Genomic DNA, 22,413 nt, shown 5'->3' on the forward strand with positions numbered 1-22,413 from the left:
AAATTATTTTTATTTTCAAAGACGTCGCACTAACTTCTAACTCGCACTAACGTCTACAGAACTCAGATGTTATTTGAAGAGAAATTGTTTGACGAACTCACTATAATAGCTAGCGATGACATGCGTTAAGATTGGTCGTAGCTAAGCTAATTAAACTACTTTTATGGTTAAAATCGCGTATTTTTCTTTTTCATTATATTACTTTCAAAGTTTAGTTCACGTTCCGAATAATTTTCAGTTTGCGTGGTTACAGATTATATTTAGTTACTAGCTGACCCGGCAGACTTCGTAGTGCCTCAATCGATAAATAAAAGACCTAAACTTTTGTATTAAATAAACTCAAAACAAACAAAAGGAATCCGCCCGACGGGGGACACATCAAAGGAAAAACAAATTTGTTATTTTTATTTAATTCCGAGCATTTTCATAATTATTTTCACCTTTTAAACCTTCTCTGGACTTCCACAAATAATTTAAGACCAAAATTAGCCAAATCGGTCCAGCCGTTCTCGAGTTTTAGCGAGACTAACGAACAGCAATTCATTTTTATATATAGAGATTGGTTACTCTTTGACTTTTGAATATGATGCTAACTACCGTCTATTTTTTCTATAAAAATGTATCTAGACTTTTTGTAAATTAAACATTATTAAACGATTCATTTCACACAAAATGAAATAATCTGAGGTGTGGCAGTTCGTTTGGATTGGTATTTTACTGTCACTATAAAAGGATCACACGGGGTGGAGGGGGAGTAAGGCGTCAGAATTACGAACGGCTTCCCCTCAGAATGTCCTTACGAATCCTCTCGATCTACTCTCGGTGATTTTAGGCATACCAAGCACCAGCTATAATAGCCGGCAAACTTCTTGAGCATTTGTCGACGTAGTGGGGGTAAGTTCGCGCATGGTACACTCACGTGCAAAAACAATATTTACTCTGCGTCATAATGCTATTAAATTATTAAAATCAACATATTATGTATTTAATATAGGTTAATAATTGTAATAATTTAATCTTGGGGTAAAATAGATATTCCTTATTAAGTCAAAACTAGAGCTGTTGCCAGGTCTTGGTTCAGTTGAAGCGAAGCTGGTATTTGTAATTTTTTTTTCGTTAATATAATCTTGACCAGCATCATCATCAATGTTTTCATCACCCGAGTCGCTATCATCGTGATGAGTCGACATAGGGCTCATCGGTGTAGTTTACAACTCAGTCGGTTCGGTCTTCTTTTTTGTCTATAATTAATTATTTTTTGAAGATATTCGATTCGTAGTAATCGAATGTTACTTTTTTCAATTACCAGCTTCCGATTACTTTCTGTTTTTTTTTCCATCATTCCGAGCCATAAAAAATTATATTTTCTTTAAATTTTTCGAAGCCTTTCTACGATACGGAGTTTCGCTGCTTGTTATGTAGTTATTATGATTACATCTTTTTATTACAGATTGAACGAAACTATCCATTCCGGTAAATTTCTTCTTCCCTGATCTTTTCTTACCCGGAGTCCGAAACACGGCGAGCAAGCCAGAGTCTTTAGCTTCGTTAATAATGCACCTAGCAGTACTCACTGATGTTTTTCTTGCTTCCGAAGTCTGTTTTATTTTTTCCATATCATTCTTCTCCTGTTTTATAATGAAGCAATATACGTCGTACAAAAACTTTCTACCCTTTCTTTTGAATACTACGCCATAGTGTATTTTTTATAAAAAATCAACAAACACTCAACATATAGCAATGGCAACAAAGTCAACAAGTAATTATAACAAATAACTTAACGATTAATAACGATAGACTTTTCACTGTACGCAAGCGTACTTTTGGGAGCAAGCGGAATGAGGGCGCGGTGCGGGACGCAAGGTTCGACTGATCTACCAATAACGCGCTCGATACGATTTCCCCTGCCGTCGCGCCTCACCCTCACCACCAAAGTGATCTAAAATTCGGTTCTGCGCAGTCAAGGTCATTTGCTCACGAAGTTTGCCGGTTACTATACCTTTCTTGTTGAACTCGTCGGATGCGATGAGTTCTACGTGCGACCTTTTTGAGGCACGCAGGGTATGTGGGACTTGATGATCTGCAAGGTGTTGGGAGCAGACCGCGGGTCCAAGCAATTTTAGGGCCCTACCCACTAAACAACTCCCCTGCACTCGTATACCCGACGTCCGATCTCCGTCCGGGGTCAGATCAGAACCCGGTCAGAGTAGGGGTGGTTCCCGCGGTCAACACTTCAATCAAACACGAGGCGCCACCCCGAGGACGCCCGACCGACGGTCCTAGTCTCCGCTCTACTTGCGACCTAACCCAATGACACAACCCACGTCGTGATTCCGATTCGGTGGTAGATTCAGCGAAACACTGCTCTCGCTAGGGCAGGTGTTAGCAAATTCTCTCAGACTGAGCACCACAAGCCCACCAGTCAAAGTGAAGCCAGAATAGCCTCTCAAGCCTACCCGCAGATAGGTAAACAAAAAAAAGACCTCAACGTTCGGCATTCAGTTTGTCTTAAAACTAAGCGAGTCGAGTTCGTAAACTAAGATAGTAAAATGACATCATATTTTCTTTTACAAAATCAAAAGGTAAATGTAAAGAAGTCAAACCAAGAAATCGTATTAATGATTTACCTCTCAACAATTATAAGGAAGCTTATCAATTTTTTCTTTCAAAGCCTCAAAAATTTTCTAAAGAGCCAAATAACGAAAAAGAAAAGCCAATGAAAAGATTGGGCGTTATAGTTAATTCTTTTTAAAAACGATAACGGCGCAATCTTATATGAATTTTTTTTTTTTTTTTTGGTCAGTAGGAAATTCGGTAGGCAGCGGCTTGGCTCTGCCCCTTGCATTGCTGAAGTCCATGGGCGACGGTAACCACTCACCATCAGGTGGGCCGTATGCTCGTCTGCCTACAAAGGCAATAAAAAAAAAAAAAAAAAAAAAAAAAAATCGCCGGACTTCCGCCCTCCCCTGGGGATGAAGGGCGGGGCATGTCGGAGTCGAACTGATTAAAACCTCCTGTCGCTCAACAACCCGCGTCCGAACCTCGCATGAGACAGAACCCATGAAAAGGCAAAGGGGGGAAAGTGAAGCGTTTAGTGCGGAGCACATCTCTCCCATCACCCTCCCCCTCGGGACGCCGGACTGGCAGTCGTCGGCGCCACGACCACCAGCCCTCTCGGTCGGCAGGCTATCCGGAGCCCGCCTAGATGGCGCCGGTTAGAATGGGTTATCCTACGGAATACCCCGCTGGGTCAGAACCAGCGTGGGTCGAGGATAGCCGGCCTTCCATCACCCGGATGCTCTTGCGTAAAACGCGTGCACAGCAGCTTGCACGTCGTCTTCTTAGGCCCCCTTCGCCGGTCCCCAGACCGACATGTGAAGGGGACCCGAAACCCTTAGAGGGCCAGGGCTTGGGCGAGATCCGCCTCCCTGGCCCCCGCCCGACGGCGGCGGGCTTGCGCGTCTCTCACGCGCCCCGCCGCCTCCTTCTGCGAGATGGTGCACTCGCAGAAGTCGAGCATCGCCTTCCACGACTCGTCGTCGCCGAGCATCGATGCCACAACACTCGGCAACGACAAGTCGTTTCCTATTTTTGCGACGAGGACACGGCGCCACCCCTCCCATGCGGGGCAGGCGACGAGCGTATGCTCTGCCGTGTCCAAGTCGCAACCACAATGGTGGCACTCTGCCGTCGGCTCGGCTGTGATCCGGTGCAGGAACTCACCGAAGCAACCATGCCCAGTGAGCACCTGCGTGAGCCGGAAAGTGAGGCGTCCTCTGTCACGATTCACCCAATCCACAAGGACCGGGCATATCGCCTCGACGGTCCTACGACCAGTCGAAGGATCAGCCAGCCGTCTGGACCATGACTCCAGCAATCTTATATGGATGCCATGCAAAAACAAAAATCAGAAGACCGAGAAAAAAAAACTTCAGAGGTGTCAAGGTACACCCGGATGGAACGAAGTTCCTTTCGATTAATTAGTGAAGGAATTGTATTTTTTTTTTTTAAGTTATAATAATAAATTACGGCATTATGAAGAAGAAAAAAACAATACTATGAACTAAATTACTATTGTTGAAACGCTATCTCGAGAAACTGTACTCATTACGCGGACCAATCGGATACGAGCAATGTCACGCGATAAGCGCCTACACGTTGATTGGTCAGAATGACGGATCTAAAAAGTGTCGTGACAACTTTTCGTAAGAATTTTTTCCGTCTAGCCCCCTTTCACAACGCGCGATAAGGAACTTCGTTCCAAAACCAGTTTATTTCTAGAATGCATTAACGTAATACTCAGAACATTTAGTGGCACATATGTATGAAGTAGTTAAGTCTATTACGAACCGCCCCTTCGCACGAAGGTTTTCGCATTAACGTAACATTTATTGTGTTAGTCGGTTACTGTGTTTGCTGAAATAGGTCGTTTTGTTCCACTTAAAATTATATTACGTTCTGGACTACGAAACAAAGCTGATCTAAGTACTGCTTTGTGAATTTTAATCGCTCGCATGTAATGAATGAATTAATATTCAAAGAAAAAGCATAAAATGAACTTGTACTTGCACTACTTTTTTTTTTTATTGCCTAGATGTGTGGACAAGCTCACAGACCACCTGGTGTTAAGTGGTTACTGGAACCCATAGACATCTACAACGTAAATGCGCCACACACCTTGAGATATAAGTTCTAAGGTCTCAGTATAGTTACAACGGCTGCCCCACCCTTCAAACCGAAACGCATTACTGCTTCACGGCAGAAATAGGCGGGGCGGTGGTACTTACACGTGCGGACTCACAAGAGGTCCAACCACCAGTGATTACGCAAATTATAATTTTGCGGGTTTGATTTTTATTACACCATGTTATTCCTTCACCGTGGAAGTCAATCGTGAGCAATTGTTAAGTACGTATTTCATTAGAAAAATTGGTACGCGCCTGCGGGATTCGAACACCGTTGCATCGCTATATACGAATGCACTGGACGTCTTATCCTTTAGGCCACGATGACTTCAGAAATGTACAAAATGTACACCTCGTTGGAGGACTACCCACGCTGCGCTTTCCTGCAATCCTTAGGACTATGTCAGCTACCTTGGACGCACCGACGTCCTTCTAATCTTCCATGCAGACTGTGCAAGACTGTTCGTTATGGAGAACCTTGGGGGATGTCTATATCCAGCAGTGAACGTCTGATAATGATGAACGCACACCATTTGTTAGGAGAACAAAAGTATTTAATGTTATAAAAAAATTAATAGGTGAGGAGATATTTTCACACGAGAATTTTCCTCTTGCATACTAAAATAAGTGAAAGATGGTTTGAAACGTAGAAAAGTGTACAATAAAATACATAAAATAAAGACTGTGTACATAGAACCAAACTATTTAGTCAAGTGGAAGCCCTTAGAGATCACTGAATGAATGTCACATGAAGTCTGTTCCGCCCTTCAAACTAGAATGCATTATTGCTTCGCATCAAAAACCGGCAAGATGATGGTACCATGCCGTGAACCATGACTTTCATTTGTAATTAATACTTTAATAGTACTAGTTACACTAAGAAAGCGTTTCTTATATTTTTACTAACCAATAACTTTTACCTAAGCAACGTTAAGTAAATAAGTATGGGGCATTAGGTGCGGCGCCGGTTATAAATGTAGACGTTAAATTTACGATCCCGTGCCAGCTACGATATGAATACGGTACTAACTGATTAACAAAACAGATTAAAAGTTTATTGCCCGATATCAAAATCGCTCAGCACTGGTCCTTTCTTAAATAAGGTAGTTTTTTTCAAAATTTAAATTCAAGTATCACACACACATCATGCCTCACTTGAATTCGAAAAGGTGTGAAGATACATAAGCCAAATAAACTTTGAACACACGTTACTTATCTCTAGTTAGATTATAAAGTTACAATTTTGGAAGATGACTATTATTATAAATTTTATCGCTGTAAGCTTGTTGAATTTATCACCATTCTCCTGTCCTTCTCAGAGTCACCTGGGATCGGCACAAGATGTTTTCTCCTTCCATACTCATCTATTACAATATGATATATTATAACATTTCTTCGCCCACTCCCCTCTTACTCATATCGTCTTTCACGCAATCGTGCGTGATTTGTTTCCAATTATATACGTTCAATATAATAATGCGTTTAGGATGATGTTGTAACTGCCGCGCTTTTGTAGTGCATCCACAATGTTTGCGACATCTCACACCGATGATTTCTTTGCAATAATGCGGAAGAGAAGTGCATCGTTATTGCGTCGAGTCCGTGACAGTGGCAATACTCTTTTGAAAATCATATCGGGCAAGATCGAGGGACTGCTGATTAATAGCCTTTGCGGCAGGCACTTGGAAGGAGAAAAAAAATGTAACGATATCAAAATATGTATATTTTTTTATATTTTCCAGAATTTCTATAAATTAAACGGTTGTATGGAAGAGATCGCTTTTAGCGATAAGACCGCCTATTGTACAAATGTATCTGTTTTTTTGATTGTTTTTTTGAATGTAAATTGTGTTTTGGTGTGCAATAAAGTGTATTCTCTCTCTCTCTCTATAATGATAGTTATGTGTTCGATTTTTTAAGTTACTAAAATAGATTATAAGTAATTCTTACTAACAAAATGTTATGGTTGTTATGGAAAACTGAAATAAAGTATAAATAAATAAAATAAATATATAGTTATGTAAAAATATGTACATATTAATAAAAAAAAAACACATTTCATTTTCACAAATAATAAATAGTTGTAGGTATATTGCGGGAATCTTCTTTCAACACGCACAAAACAAAGCAATTCTCGGGACAATATCCAGCAAAAGCTATTCGCCTGACAAAAGCCGATAGGCAAATAGTTTTACACGCAAAAAAAATACGACAATTTTATTATCCTATTTGAAGATCGTCGCGGCGAAAATGCCTACAAAAACATTTCGTCGGGCCGATGTGAAAGAACTCTGTAAGGTAGAACAATAGTTGTAACGATCACGACAAATGCTTAGGAAATAATGAGTTGAACTTAGGATCGTTCGGTCATTGATCGGTAACGATTTGGATCCCGGCCAGTGTTCAGTCAGCGAATCTGTCACATAGACATATAAGAGGTCGCTCCGTGAAGCCATTACAGGAGGAACGATCTCTTCTAATCTATTTTTTCTTTTTTTTCTTTTCTTTTTCCTACCTAAGCTGATAGCCTTGGGAGGGTATTCCAGCGTAACCTTAACTAGTAGGTGAGCTCACGGGGCTCAAACCTGACGACGTTGCTAACACGAACCCTAGCAAGAGCAGTTCTTCGCAGAATCTGCTACCGGATCGAAAACGCGACCCTCTGAGAAGATCCGGCGAGAAACTCTGTGGGCTGTGTCTATGGGTTAATTTACTCGTCAAGCCCTTCGTCGCAAGCGACGGGTTCGACGAGAACGATGACCGGCTAATCTACTGCTGATTATCGATAGTACGGGAGAACTGACAATAATCCTGTAACACAAGCGTTTTAAAAGATAATGCATTATTGCAAACCAATGCATTTTTTTTTGCAGATTCCAAACAAAGCTGTAGATATTTCCAAGAAACCAATTACTTTAAAGTTTGTAATCAAATGCCTTTGTAAATAAGTTTATAATGCTGACAAATTAATCTATTGCTTTGCATCCTTAGACGCGGTTCACAGCCAACCTGATTTCAAATGGTTTTTGTTACGCAATGTTACTGCAATGAAGTCTGTCATGATCACATATTAAGTAAGACTTTTTTTAAAAAGACTACCTGCTTGAACTATGTACTAGAACATCGGCAAAATCGAATAGGTTGATATGAGTAAAAAGGGCGTTTTATCAAGTCACGCCAACTTCTTGTTTTTTTTTATTTTTATAGCTTAGATGGGTGGACGAGCTCACAGCCCACCTGGTGTTAAGTAGTTACTGGAGCCCATAAACATCCACAACGTACATGCGCCACCCACCTTGAGATACAAGTTCTAAGGTCTCATGTATAGTTACAACGGCTGCCCCACCCTTCAAACCGAAACGCATTACTGCTTCACGGCAGAAATAGGCAGGGTGATGGTACCCACCCGCGCGGACTCAGAAGAGGTCCTACCACCAGTAATTACGCAAATTATAATTTTACGGGTTTCATTTTTATTACACGATGTTATTCCTTCAGCGTGGAAGTCAATCGTGAACATTTGTTGAGTACGTATTTCATTAGAAAAATTGGTACCCGCCTGCGGGATTCGAACACCGTTGCATCGATTCAACACGAATGCACCGGACGTCTTATCAGTTAGGCCACGACGACTTCAAAATGTTTCATCTGAATCATTAAAATACCAGAATATTTTCCATATATTTTTTATTTAAATATGTTATTTTTTAATTCATCACCTAATATCCAATTCATATCGATTTGATAATGTTACACGCATATATTAGAGCAACTTAGAAAGTCTCTGTCTTATGTTGACGGCAAAAAACCTTCCATGAAGTTTGTATAATAATGTCGGCCCGGGGACATCGCGGGAGGCACGACCCTCTGCCAAACAAAAAAAAACAATGTCTATGATAATTTAAGATTTCAACATAAATGAAATACGACACGCTTATTGAAAACTAAATAAATAAACAAGGTTATTTTTTTTATAAAATTATGTTATGCTCTTAGACATTCGAAAAAAAAAGATTCAAAATGAAATGTCCAATTTATCACAACCTAAATAATTTCGTAATATTATTTATATAAAATTTACCAAAATTTACCAAAATCATATGTACACATCAAAAAGATTTACGCGTCAATTTAGCTAAAGAGAATTAAGTTCTAGGGAGAAAGGTTCATTCACCTTCTACTCATAATACATTTTCTTGTTTGTATCTTCACCGTACAATATGCGAAATAAAGTTAATGCCGGTCCAATCGTAAGAACAGATAAATCTTGTCCGAATGAAGTATGGACATTTCCATATTGTGGCAAAAGTTGTGCTTTCCGATAAAATAATATTCTTGGCAGTTTTTCAAGAGCACCACTCTTGACTATAATGTCTACAGATTGCAAGCTGAATGGCCTTTGTTGAATTGCATTTTTGCTTTAGATTTTGAAATTGTTAGAGAAGATTTGTGTAATTTATCTTTTTGTTTTATTGTTGAGCCGAATTGTCTGATTTACTGCCAGCATTTGTCTTACTTGATGAAATTATGCTTAATTTAGTTCGATAAAAAAAATGTTTTTAAAATTTTTAAAAATTGTTGAAACGGTTTTCGGATTTGAATTTGAATATCTGCCAACTTTGGACTATCCAAAAGTGATCTTAAAATCTTAATGATAATTTAGCATCAAAATTAAGCTTACCACGTGTCAATAGAAGCAACATAACAAAACAAGAAGATAAATTCCGTTTTATTTTTTGTGTTTGTCACCTCAGAACTACGTATTTTTTTATCGATCTTATTCACCGATTTGAAAGGACATACTTTCATATTAGTCTTGTAGAAACTTCAGAAAGAACGGTTCAATATAAATATATTTTAAATATAATAACTGAGAAACGAATGTCATACTTTGTTTTTTAATGAATTTTAATTAATGTGTTTACTTAAAATATTTAAGTCAGTTTTTTTTATTGTCTTATTTAAATGGCAGCCGGTACAAATACGGCAGCCGGTTCATTTTGTTCCGTAGAGCATTTGATAGCACTCCAATAAAATAACCCATCAAATATTTTTATGTGACGATTTTATTCAGTCAAAATTTTTGACAGAAAAAATACATTCATTCAATTGCGACATTTCAACATCCTGCTCGGAGCGTTTCAAAGATTTTTAATTACATTTTATTACTTTTCGCTCGACAAGACGGCCCTCGAGCGTTAATCAGCTATATTGACTTCGCTTTTAAAATAAAATTCTATGACAGCGGTTGTCTGTACCATAAAATTGAAACTAACGTTTAAAATAATAAAGGACATGTTACGTATAAAATTTCATAGCGTACTAAAGTATTTCAATTTATCTAAGTGTTTATTTATTCTAAGTCATCTAAATGATTATCTACGCCAGATTGTTTTTATTGATTTTTATTTCTAGTAAAAAAATATTACTAAAATTATACCTAATTTTGTAAAATTTGTAATAATTTTAAGCATAGCTTTATTGCAGATAATACGCATATTATACGCAGATTTGGAGCGGGAGCGCAGGGCATTGGCGGTCCGAGGAAACATGGTTGCCCGTAGATTCGCTCGGTGCTCCTCCCCAGTAAAAATTTCTTTGTTTAAGGCATTTTGCCAATCGTTTTACGCGAGCAGTCTATGGGTGAATCATACTCAGCGGGCTGCCAGGGTCCTGCGCGTTCAGTATAACAACATCTTCAGGGTGCTATTGCGGCTGCCTCCCTACTGCAGTGCGTCGCAAATGTTTGCTGATGCCCGGACGGATGGCTATCAAGCTATAATCCGAAAAAAGGTTGCCTCTTTTTTAAGACGACTGAGAGACAGTAGTAATGGCATCCTCGGGATGATTGCTTCTCGCGCTGATTGTCCGATCCAACATAAATGGATGTGTATAATTACCGGACAAGACTGACATATCCTTATTATTATTTTACTCTTCATTATGAAATGTGTATGATTTTCTTTTTTATTTTATTTTTTCTCCAAATTAATTGACTGATTGACATAATGATAGCTAATATTGACATAGAGTGGTTACTACTGTATTGATATAATTATGTGTTTCTAATTCATTTCCTTTGTATATTTAATTAATTGAATTACTATATTGTTCATTTTCTATTTGTATTGTTGAACTGTTTGTGTGCTGACTATTGTATTATTATTATTTTATGGATTTTTTCTGAAATAAATGTTTTATTATTATTATTATTTATTATTTATCGCGAACGTTGAGTGCAGCGACCGAATCAAGAAATTCCGTAACGAAAATAAAACCTGACACCCCCACTCCACCTGTCATGTAGCTCGCGTTCAACACATTCACACGTTGCGCTTGTGTAGTGTTGTTGTTAATGCTTATAAATATAGCGTGTTCTTAGTTTATTATTGTTTTAATATTAAATTATGATTGCATAAGTTGATAAAAATGCTATTATAGCTTTACCGCGGCAGTCCCTGAGTGCCACACGTGTTTTTTTATTTTATTGCGTAGATGGATGTACGAAAAGTCACGGTTCACCTAAATAAAGTAAAGCGGTGACCAGATCCAGTACATTTCTCTCAATTCCATTGCACGATACTTAAATCCTTCAAACTGGAACGGACTGCCCCTGCCACTGTGCCCTATCATGAGTAAATGCTGATTACTAGCATGCTCGTATAAAGTCCCTGAGAATGCTGCTACTACTACATATAATAATAATAACCTGGTGAATTAGTAGAATAATGTGAGTGACACGGACAGAAGTAATGCTTACTACGCGATACGAACAAATTCGTTGTGACCGTTTATACATGACGCCCTGCGTATCGTATCAAATGGCGCAACTATACCAGAGCTCGAATCTAGATCGCTTTTTCTAAGAAAACACGTACCGAATTCGTATTCACGAATAAAATCCACGATGAAAGAACAACATCGTCTAATAAAGTTAAACGCATCAAATCTTTTGAAGTTTTATGACTTCGCAAAGGTTTATGCTATCTTCTCTATGTATTCCTGTTTTTTTTTTATTGCCTTTGTAGGCATACGAGCATACGGCCCACCTGATGGTGAGTGGTTACCGTCGCCCATGGACTTCAGCAATGCCAGGGGCAGAGCCAAGCCGCTGCCTACCGCTTAATACTCTCCACAAGCCTCGTTTGAAGAAGGACATGTCATAGCGCTCGGGAAACACCGTGGAGGGGAGCTCATTCCATAGCTGGTTTTTAAGGATGCGATAGTTGTTATGCAATTTAGGCTTCGATCTTATGTCTCAAGGTGAGTGCTTTCACGTCATAACTACAGGTGGGCTGAGAGCTCGTCCATCCGTTAAGTAAAAAGCTTATAATACTAGCTCTCTACTACTAATAATCTCATAAAACTAGCTGCTAATCTCATAATGAGCACTAACCTTACCGTGACCCGATAGTTAATGTGTATACGCTTCATTAGGTAAGTGTAGAAGAATCTCGTTACTTACACGCGATACAATGTATTGTGCACTTGTAATTAATTATGTTACGTGGATATACGTGCCTATTTCTGCCGTGAAGCAGTAATGCGTTTCGGTTTGAAGGGTGGGGCAGCCGTTGTAACTATACTGAGACCTTAGAACTTACATTTACAGGTGGGCGGCAGCATTTACGTTGTAGATGTCTATGGGCTCCATTAACCACTTAACACCAGGTCGGCTGTGAGCTCGTCCACCTACATAATCAATAAAAAAAAATATTTTGTGAAATATATGTGTTATTAATGTATTTTTTTAATGTAGTCCTTTATTTTACAATATAGTTATTTTTGTCCAACTCATAAAATCAGCTTGCTGTTTTAGTCACAATATTTAAGTGTCACTTGCTTTGTTGATTTGACGCGTGGCAGACTTCACGGCCATGTTAAGCGGTAACCGGAGTCCATAGACATCATTCATCATTCCCCTGCCCTTCCCTCAGTCACCTGGGGTCGGCACAACATTTTTTCTCCTTCCATACTCCTCTATCATATACCATTTGTTCGCTCACTCCCCTCTTACACATAATTATCGTATTTCACGCAATCCATCCGTTTCTTCTTAGGTCTACCTCTTCCTCTACATCCTTCCACATTCATAGCTAACACTCTCCTACCAACCTCATTTTCATTTCGTTTCATCACATGTCCATACCATCCCAAACGCGCACTTCTCAACTTCTCTGTCACAGGTGCCAATTTCAGACTTCCTCTAACATATTCATTCCGTATTCTATCCATTCTCGTTACTCCACACATCGATCGCAACATTCACATATCTGCTGAATGCAGTCGCCCTTCATCCGCGTCCATAGACATCAACAACATAAATTCTGCCACCGACCTCGAAACACGTGAGAGACTCAAGATATGAGGTCTCAGTCTCAGTTTTATAGTACAACGGCTGCTCCACCATTCAAACGTATTACTGCTTTACGGCAGAAATAGGCAGAGTGGGGGTACCTACCCGCGCGGACTCTTATGACGCCCTACTCGGGCAAACATACGGTCCAACTGATGATCAAAATCACAGGGACTTTTTTCTACCGCTTAAGAACTCTTTCAACCTTAATCTGAAGAAAATGTGTCACAATTTTAATTCATTTCTTGCTTATTTATAAGCTATGTTATCTTGAAATGTTTCATATCTCTTATTTGAATGAACTAGGTCACTTTAGTGCAACATAACATTCGCATATATTTTATTATCTAAAATCAGGAACTATCTTGATTAATGAAGTGGTAAACAAACACTATATATTGAGCTTGACCTTAACTTTTAGTGCTCTAAGTCTGTAAATTATGTGAATGCCATGACGACATTTCTTTATTATGTATTAAATGGCCCTCGTTGTACTAAGATGGCCTTGAAGCTAATGTGATTCGTAATTTTTTGGGAGCACGCGATCTTAGGTTACGATTTAGACTCTTAAAAAAACGACTTTGATGTTAAATTCCTCGATGATATTATACGGTTCCTAATCTAATAGAAGATTTTAATGCAATTAATCACTTTAAATGAAATTAATCACTGTGATGTTTATGGTAATTTCGCGCATCATCATCATCATCATTCTTCTGCCCTTCTCCCACTTACCTGGGGTCGGCGCAACATGTCTTCTCCTTCCATACTCTTCTATCATATACCACTTCTTCGCTCACTCCCCTCTTACCCATATCGTCTTTCACGCAATCCATCCATTTGTTCTTAGGTCTACCTCGTCCTCTATATCCTTCCACATTCATGGTTAACATTTTCTTACCAACCTCATTTTCATCTCGTCTCATCACATGTCCATATCATCCCAAACGCGCACTTCTCAGATTCTCTGTCACATGTGCCACTTTCAGACTTCCTCTAACATATTCATTCCGTATTCTATCCATTCTCGTTGCTCCACACATACATCGCGACATTCGCATCTCTGCTGCATGCAATCGCCTTTCATCCGCCAATTTAGGGGTCCAACAAGCTGATCCATACCAGACGGCAGGCCTTATTAAGGTCTTATATATCTTCCATTTTAGGGGAAGAGGAATGTGTGAGTCACATGTGGTGCCCGTGACCTGCCGCCATTTCATCCATCCTGCGTCAATTCTGTGCCCCACAGTACGATCCAGTTCACCGTCACTTTGGATAACAGACCCTAGGTATCGGAATATTACAATAATGTGATTAAGTGCTTTCCCAAATTTACATTACGCACATATACATTGGGAAAGGTAAAATTATTTTAAGCATTAAAACATTATGTTTACACTAGTAATGAGATACCCAAAACTTTTTTCTTAAGCAACTAAATTCGTCTCATGAAATAACTGTAAGATTATTTTACATGGTTTGTTTAAAAAAGATTTATCGGGCTTAGGAACAAGAAAAACATTACAAAAAAAAGGCACCATTTTACTTATTAAAATTCAATTTTCATCATTTCAAAAACAGCTAACAAGTGAACTCTTAGCCCTAAAATCTCGAAGAGCCCGATAAAAGGAAATGAAACTGTCCCAGAGGAAATTGCTAATTTAATTTCAACATTTTATAGGAAACGGCCGGAGCTAACTGCAAATGCTGCTATAAAACTAATATCGTTTCTTCGACATATGCTCGAGACAAGGAAAACTGTGCGGACGCGGTATCTTTATTGGATTCTTGAACTAATTGTAATGTTAACGGCCGTATGCTGTAGTGGTAAGTGACATGGTCACTACATAAGGTGGTCGCGGGTTCGAATCCCGCCAAGGGAAGATATTTGTATGATAAATATAAACGTCTTTTCCAGGGTTATGGATGTGTATTAAATGTATGTATGTGTATAATAAAAATCTTACATTTATTTCCGTTATCTGGTACCTGTAACACAAGTTCTTTATGAACTGAGACCTTAGAACTTATATCTCGAGGTGGGTGGCGCGTTTACGTTGTAGATGTCTATGGGCTACAGGAACCACTTAACACCAGGTGGGCTGTGAGCTCGTCCAACCATCTAAGCAATAAAAAAAAAAAAAAAAAATTAAACGGTAATTACTCTATCGTGTTCCAAATATAAGTTTGTCAGTAAAAATAATGGGTTACGTACTGATAATAATAGCTTATATCTCAGCAAAAAAACAAACCCTTAAAAACAATCGTGTGAAGAGATAATAAACGACCATCATTCGTAAGTATTTGTGAGCACACAAAATATAACTATAGCTAAGACCTTTAAATTAACACTTAAAAGTAATAATTATAATTTAAAACCATTTTCCTAGAGCAAAACCTAAAATATGTTATAAGATTAGCGTTTGCACGTGCAGCACGATTCCTGCGGTATAATTAAAACTAATTTGTGAGACTTGCCCATACTAAATTCTTAGAATCAGATTTCAGACCCACACAGAAATAAACACTGTTTTCCTTCATCACTGTGCATGACCAAAAGTCTGTATTAAATGAGTTTTCTCGGTAACACCCGGTTTTTATATACAGCGAACTCAAATTACCTAAACGTAAAAACTTAATGTATACAAAACACGCACTGCTCTAGCTATTAAATGAGAATAAACTAACGGAAATCATTATTTTTTTTATACATAGACAAGTGAACCAGCTCACGACCTGCCTGTATTAAAGTAGTTACCGAAGACCATAGACATCATATACTTTTTTATTGGTGGTAGGACCACTTGTGAGTCTGCGCGGGTAGGTACCACCACCCCGCCTATTTCTGCCGTGAAGTAGTAATGCGTTTCGGTTTGAAAGGTGGGGCAGCCGCTGTAACTATACTTGAGACTTTAGAACTTATATCTCAAGGTGGGTTGTAAGCTCGTCCACCCATCTAAGCTAAAAAAAATAATACTGAATGCCACTTTCCACTTGAGACATTGAATCAAACTCTCAATGGTATTGTAGCTATATAACGGCTGTGTTACCCTTAAAATCGAATAGCATTACTGCTTCGCAATCGAAAGAAGCAAGGTCATGTTACCTACTTGTGTAACTTCTAGAAGCATATATCAGAATGACCAATGTCTCTCTAATAACTCTGAAATGGAATGCAATTTGTTTCCGAATACTAATTAATACACACTGTGGCCTGTTTCCCTGGAGATCGTTAACTTCTATGTCGACAGCAACGTTGAATAAATAAGTAAATGAATGAATAGAAAAAAGAAAGGCAACTGACTCACTAATATCTAATTATAATACAGTAATTAGCTCTATATTCCCTTCGGCAATAATGTATTAAGAATTAGCTACCAATATCACAGAACGTAAGGTGATTTCTAATATATTCATCATTATTTAATAAAAGTGCTAAGATTAATCAAACTGTTTTTTTTCTCTATAGATTGATTTGAACTGGATTATGGGCCACCAGTTGTGCTGTCACCAGAGTCATCTATACTAAGATATGATGTCAAACACTAAATTATAATGTACAATGATTATCGCACTCACTTAACCGATACACAAAAACTGCTTCGCGATATAAATAGGAAAGGTTGGTACCTACCTGTATGTATGTTGACTTATAATACGCCCAATCGCCAGATAATACGCCCACAAATAAATACTCAGAAATCCACCTTCACTTTTAGAAGAAAGAAAAAAGAATTGAATCGATTTAATATTTTATACTTCTTGGTGAACTGCGTGGGAAATATATCAGTTCCAATCAACTTTAAGAAATAAAAAAACTTAACATAACTTAGTGTGTTTTTGGACTTATGATAAATTATTGAATTTAGAAAACGATCGTGACGTAATATGTAAAACGTTAGAAGTACTTTAAGTGTGTGTAAGATTGTGTCTTGATTCGATTTAGGAATTTAAAACGTGTTTTGTGTATACATACTTATATAAGCATTCCAAAATGAATCACACGATGGAGGAACAACAACCAAGTGCTATCAGTCACCCGGTCACCGTCCTCGTCGAACCCGTCGCTTGCGACGAAGGGCTCCACGAGCGAATTAACCCACAGACACAGCCCACTGAGTTTCTCGCCGGATCTTCTCAGTGGGTCGCGTTTCCGATCCGGTGGTAGATTCTGCGAAGCACTGCTCTTGCTAAGGTCAGTGTTAGCAACTCTCCGGTTTGAGCCCCGTGAGCTCACCTACACACGCTAGGGTAAGCTGACATAGCCTCTCAAGGCAATCAGCATAGGTAGGGAAAAAAAAATCAGTATCAGTGCTATATTCTTGCAACATCTATTCATTCAAATATAAAAGACATACTTCCATCGTTTGCGAAATAGGCGGTAAACTTCGTATTGTGTTTACTATGTGTTGAACCATTTGTTCATTTACGTAAAATGGTTCTTTTTTTTTTGCTCTCCATCATCCGAACCTAACAAAGCAATTATCGCGTGTAGCGTTCGGAACATGATCACATGCGTCCCTAAGGGGCGGGTCCATTACCACATTTATGGAGGAGGTCAACGAGGGTCGACTTGCGCGTCAGACCTCGACAGGAACTGAGGCGTTTCAAGTGAAAATTGTTAATTATGAATGTTAGTAATAAATCACGACTAAAGTTCTCGGCACGTATAACTTTAAATAGGGATGACGAGATTGGAATTTTAAGAGCGCTTTGAGAGAATAATTCACTTGACTCTCTTCATGAATATCTTTGAAGATATTCAAGTTTTGATTGCGATCTAAACAACATTAATTCTCAGTTAATAGTCATTTAAAATTATTATAATTTTTAAGCAGTAAAATTTACGTTAAACTGATAATCCTGCTAGAAGTAAGATAGAAGTCGCACATATAAATTTCAGCTTGAGAACAAATATGTAGGTTTAATTTTTTAGTGTGCTACATAAACATCGGTACGTGTAAGACGCCACTCATTTCAAAATTCAATTGTAGTGGTCAGTTTTCAATTTTATTTTATAATAGCTATTCCATCCTTCGAGCCAATACCTTAATTGCTATTAAAATAAGCAGAATAGTAGTACATGAGTAAGAGCAAAAATAATAATTCATTATAATCTAATATAAGTACCCAAATAATACACAACTATAAATATTTACGGGGAGTAAGGGGAGATCGGAATGCTACCTTCACCGGCCCTATTGTCAACCCCACCTGCACGCGCCGGATGGCGGCGGCGACCAACAGATTTCCGTGGTGCTCCCTGCTAGAGAACGAACGGGGCAATGGCGACCGAGCAATGGCGGTATAACCATACACACCCGTCAGGACAACCTGTACGGAAGAGGCGTCAGAAACCTTGGGGATCAAATACCCCCTAAAATGCTGGTGCAGAAGGCAACGGGAAACCACTGCACTAATTTCCCACGAGAGTCATGAGCAGGTCGTATCCGACTGATGCATGACCACGACCACTCTGTCAAGAGTGTACGAATAGGAAGAATAAATATTTACTGACAGTAGGACGTCTTGTTAGCCCGCACAGGTAGTTACTATTACCCTACCTATGTCTGTCATGAAGCAGTAATGCGTTTCGGTTTGAAGGGTAGGGTAGCCGTTGTACTGTATATGTATTAACGTGGTATATATCTATGGGCTTCAGTGACCAGTTCACACCAAGTGAGCTGTGAGCACGACCACCCATCACAGCCATGTATATTCAAAGTAGGCTATTGCTTTCACTTCGTGAATAGTTTTTGATGGCGGGAAATCCCAGATTTTCCAAGCGTTTCACACGGCGGTAGTCATAATTTGACGAACGTAAAAATGTCGTCACAGAAGTGAAGCACCACGAGGCTGTGTAAAACTGGTCACCGGGAAACGAAGTCACCGACACGCTGACGTCTTTCGACGCGATGTAGTTACCATTGAATGACGTCATAGTTTTGAGAATAAACAAAGACTTTGATATCGAACCGGAATTTACTCAGGGCTGAAAATGATCGTAGCGTATCGCTACAGTATCAATTTATCACAATTGAGTTTATTTTGGTTAGTTTTAAAATAATTTACGACCAATGAATTTACTAATATTTAAAAAATAATAATTAAAAACCCGTTTCGAAGTTAACTGGAAATTAGTATTCTAAATTCTTATTAACTGGATATTAGTATTCTGTCAAAATTAACTGGAAATTAGTATTCTAAATTTTAGTATTCTAAATTCTTCTTAATTGGATATTAGTATTCTGTCAAAATTAACTGGAAATTAGTATTCTAAATTTTAGTATTTTAAATTCTTCTTAGCTGGAAATTAGTATTCTGTCAAAATTAACTGGAAATTAGTATTCTAAATTTTAGTATTCTAAATTCTAAATTCTTTTTTTATTATCCTGGCGAAACCCGAAAGTGTATATTATATAAATTGGTGCAAATCTTCGGTTTAAATAAACGAACTGAGTCATTGAAAATTATGTTGAAAAACTTCGTTTCAGGAAAAGATAGAGGTCAAGCTAATTAAACCTCGTTAAATTGGTGACCAAGTGCATGGCATAGTATAGAGGATGGTATAACGAAAGCAAAATCACAGTAAATATTAATTACACCAGTGCTGACTGCTGGTGGTGGGGTGTCTTGTGAATCCGCGCGGCCAGGTACCATCACTCTGCCTATTTCTGCCGTGAAGCAGTAATGCATTTGAAAGGTCTCGGTAATTAAGTTATCGGTGTCTACGGGCTCTAGTTACCACTTATCGCCGGGTGGGCCGTGAGGTCGTCCATCCATAAAAGCAATAAAAAAAAACTCAAGCGACCGGCAAATTACATTACACGCCGCGCCTCCGCGATCATTGACCTATTTCTTACCCCATCAAACTTGCATTTAACTTTGTTACTTATAAAAATGAAGCACATACAATCTTGGCCTACTTTCGGAGGCGGTTGGACTATTTTAATTTACTAATGGACCTGATCTATGGGCACTGGGTAACGGTTCGATTGCAATTCAAAAAGCAATTGTAAAGTCGATAATTAAGCTTTAAGTTAATTTGTCATAAATAAATCAATTGAAAATTTAATTGAAAAGCGTCTAAAATTAAAATTTAAAACAAATGATTGCCCAAAAAAATTATTAAAAATACTTTAGTGAAACTTACTGAGCTTTCCTTCGGTCCGAACAAACACAACACAAGTAACTCTACTAACGGCGGCGTGTGTAATACCGTAGAGCTTGCTACGGCGCTACGAGTGTTGCGAGCTACGGTCCGATCGAGACTGCCGCGTAGACCCGGCCTACGAACAGTGATCGATGAGTGTTGGGTGGGCTATGTTTATACCCATCTTGATTTATGGATGTAGATGGCAAAATAATTGGACATGTGCTAAGTCCTCGCTAAGTTATCATTTTAAAAGTGTTACACTCCTAAGACGTGTTATGAAAATTTTGACACACTTTTAATTCTTCGTAGTCATGTAAAGCATGAAAAAGGGGTGCATGCGGATGTTGAAATGGATGTGTGGAGTGACAAGAATAGACAAGATAAGGAATTAGTATAACAGAGGAAGCGTAAAAGTAGCCCCGGTGATTGACAAATTAAGGAGCGGACGGTTAGGGTGGTATGGACATGTGATGCATAGAGAGGAGATGCATGTGACGAGGAGATGTATGGACATACTAGTGCAAGGTAGAGGGGAAGAGTTCGACCGAAGAAAACATGGATGGAGTGTGTGAATGACGATATGAGAGAAAGAGGAGTGAGTGTTGAGATGACAGCTGATAGAAGAGAATGGAATAGAAAAATTCGCTGTGCCGACCTCACCTAGTGGGATAAGGTGGAGACAAAAAAGAAAGAAGATAGCTCTGATATCAACAAAAACTCAAGTTTTTTTTAAAAGAAGTGTCAAGATCTCTGCCGTCAAAGAACAAAATCAAAAATAATTTTAAAAAGATGTATGGTGTCGTGGGACACCGGATAGGAACGAAGTTCTTTATTATAAAAATATTAATTTTAAGTTCTATTCGAGGTATAAAGAAAATAAAACTGGAGGTTTCGCAACAACCCACGATCACTCGGTAACGTGCGAACTTATTGCGGTACACTTCATTCACGGTTCTTTGCATAAGAGTTAGTGTATTGTGCAAACAAACGCTCTGAAATCGTGGTCAATGAATGATAAAAAAATGTTATTTTTTGTACGTTATTACAAAGTTAAGTCGTACACTGTATGCATTACTACTTTGTATGTTATTACAAAGTTAAGTCGAACACTGTGTGCATTACTAATAATAATGCACACAGTGCACACAACGATAAAATCTTACGTTACGGACGTTTTTTCCCGGTTAGGGTACCCCTCCGCATCGTCCGGTAAGGAACTTCGTTCCAAAAAAATCAATTAACTAATAAAAATGTTCTTAAAATCAGGTTTCCCTGAAAATGGTACACGTTGGAAATAAGGAGAATATAGGTTAGGAAATATAGTGAAGACACTACAACTACGAAAGTTAAATGCTGAGATGGTAGCAATAACTTACGGTGGCCTAGTTCGCAAACCGTTCCGACTAATTCACGTTGTTACTGTTAACACGTAAAATTCTTTGCCATTTTCAATTCTTGTTATTGAGGTATAATAAAAGATAATTTAAGCTACGTCACTTTATTTACATACTATAACTTCGTGTAAATTTCGACTACTTGTACCAATATTCATTTTCGGGTGCATACATTAAGTACCACCAAGTGATTATAGTAATATACTCGACTATCTATCTGAAGACAAAGGTACACGATTTCAAACTCTTCGAGAAAGTCATACCGATTGCTTCTGTAGCATTACTCTAAGCACATATTTCCAAATAACTGCCTAGTTAAATGCATTCAGCTTGAAGCGTTTTGATTTGACACAGTGGGGTTCGCATATATGTATGAAAGTGTTTCGGCAACAGCTCACATTAAGCGGGACTGTGGGCTGGCTTGCCCGTCTTTAATAATATTATTATACTAGATGATGACCGAGCTTTTCTCGGTTTTTTTTTTGATAACGCCATCTTATTGTGTCTTTAAAATGGTTAGTTGCCCTCAATTAAGAAAAATAGTATTATTATTCGCCAATAGATGTCGGGAAGAGTTGATTATTGAAAACACGAATAAAACAACATTTTCTCAAAATAAATCGTGGCTAGATCGATTTATCGCCCCTGAAATCCCCTGTATACTAAATTTTATGAAAATCGTTGGAGCCGTTTTCGAGATTCAGATTATATCCATATACCTAGTCAGGTCATAAATTCTGTCACATGTTTAATGTAAAATAATTGAAATAAGTTTATTCATTATGTAACCATTCATATACCAAAATGAACTTAACAAAACAT

General features: G+C 38.4%; 1 protein-coding gene across 2 annotated transcripts in view; it reads right to left on the reverse strand.

The window, feature by feature from the left end:
• Positions 1-20,349, reverse strand: part of LOC114249530 (atrial natriuretic peptide receptor 2) — a 43,863-nt gene extending 23,514 nt beyond the window's left edge. For both annotated transcript variants that reach the window (XM_028183143.2, XM_089728669.1), the window contains exon 1: positions 20,195-20,349. The gene's annotated coding sequence lies outside the window, so the exon portion shown is untranslated. The remainder of the gene's footprint in view (positions 1-20,194) is intronic.
• Positions 20,350-22,413: the final 2,064 nt, after the last annotated feature.

This window comes from Bombyx mandarina, chromosome 07, assembly GCF_030267445.1.
Source record: "Bombyx mandarina strain Sakado chromosome 07, ASM3026744v2".
Taxonomy (NCBI): Eukaryota; Metazoa; Arthropoda; class Insecta; order Lepidoptera; family Bombycidae; genus Bombyx; species Bombyx mandarina.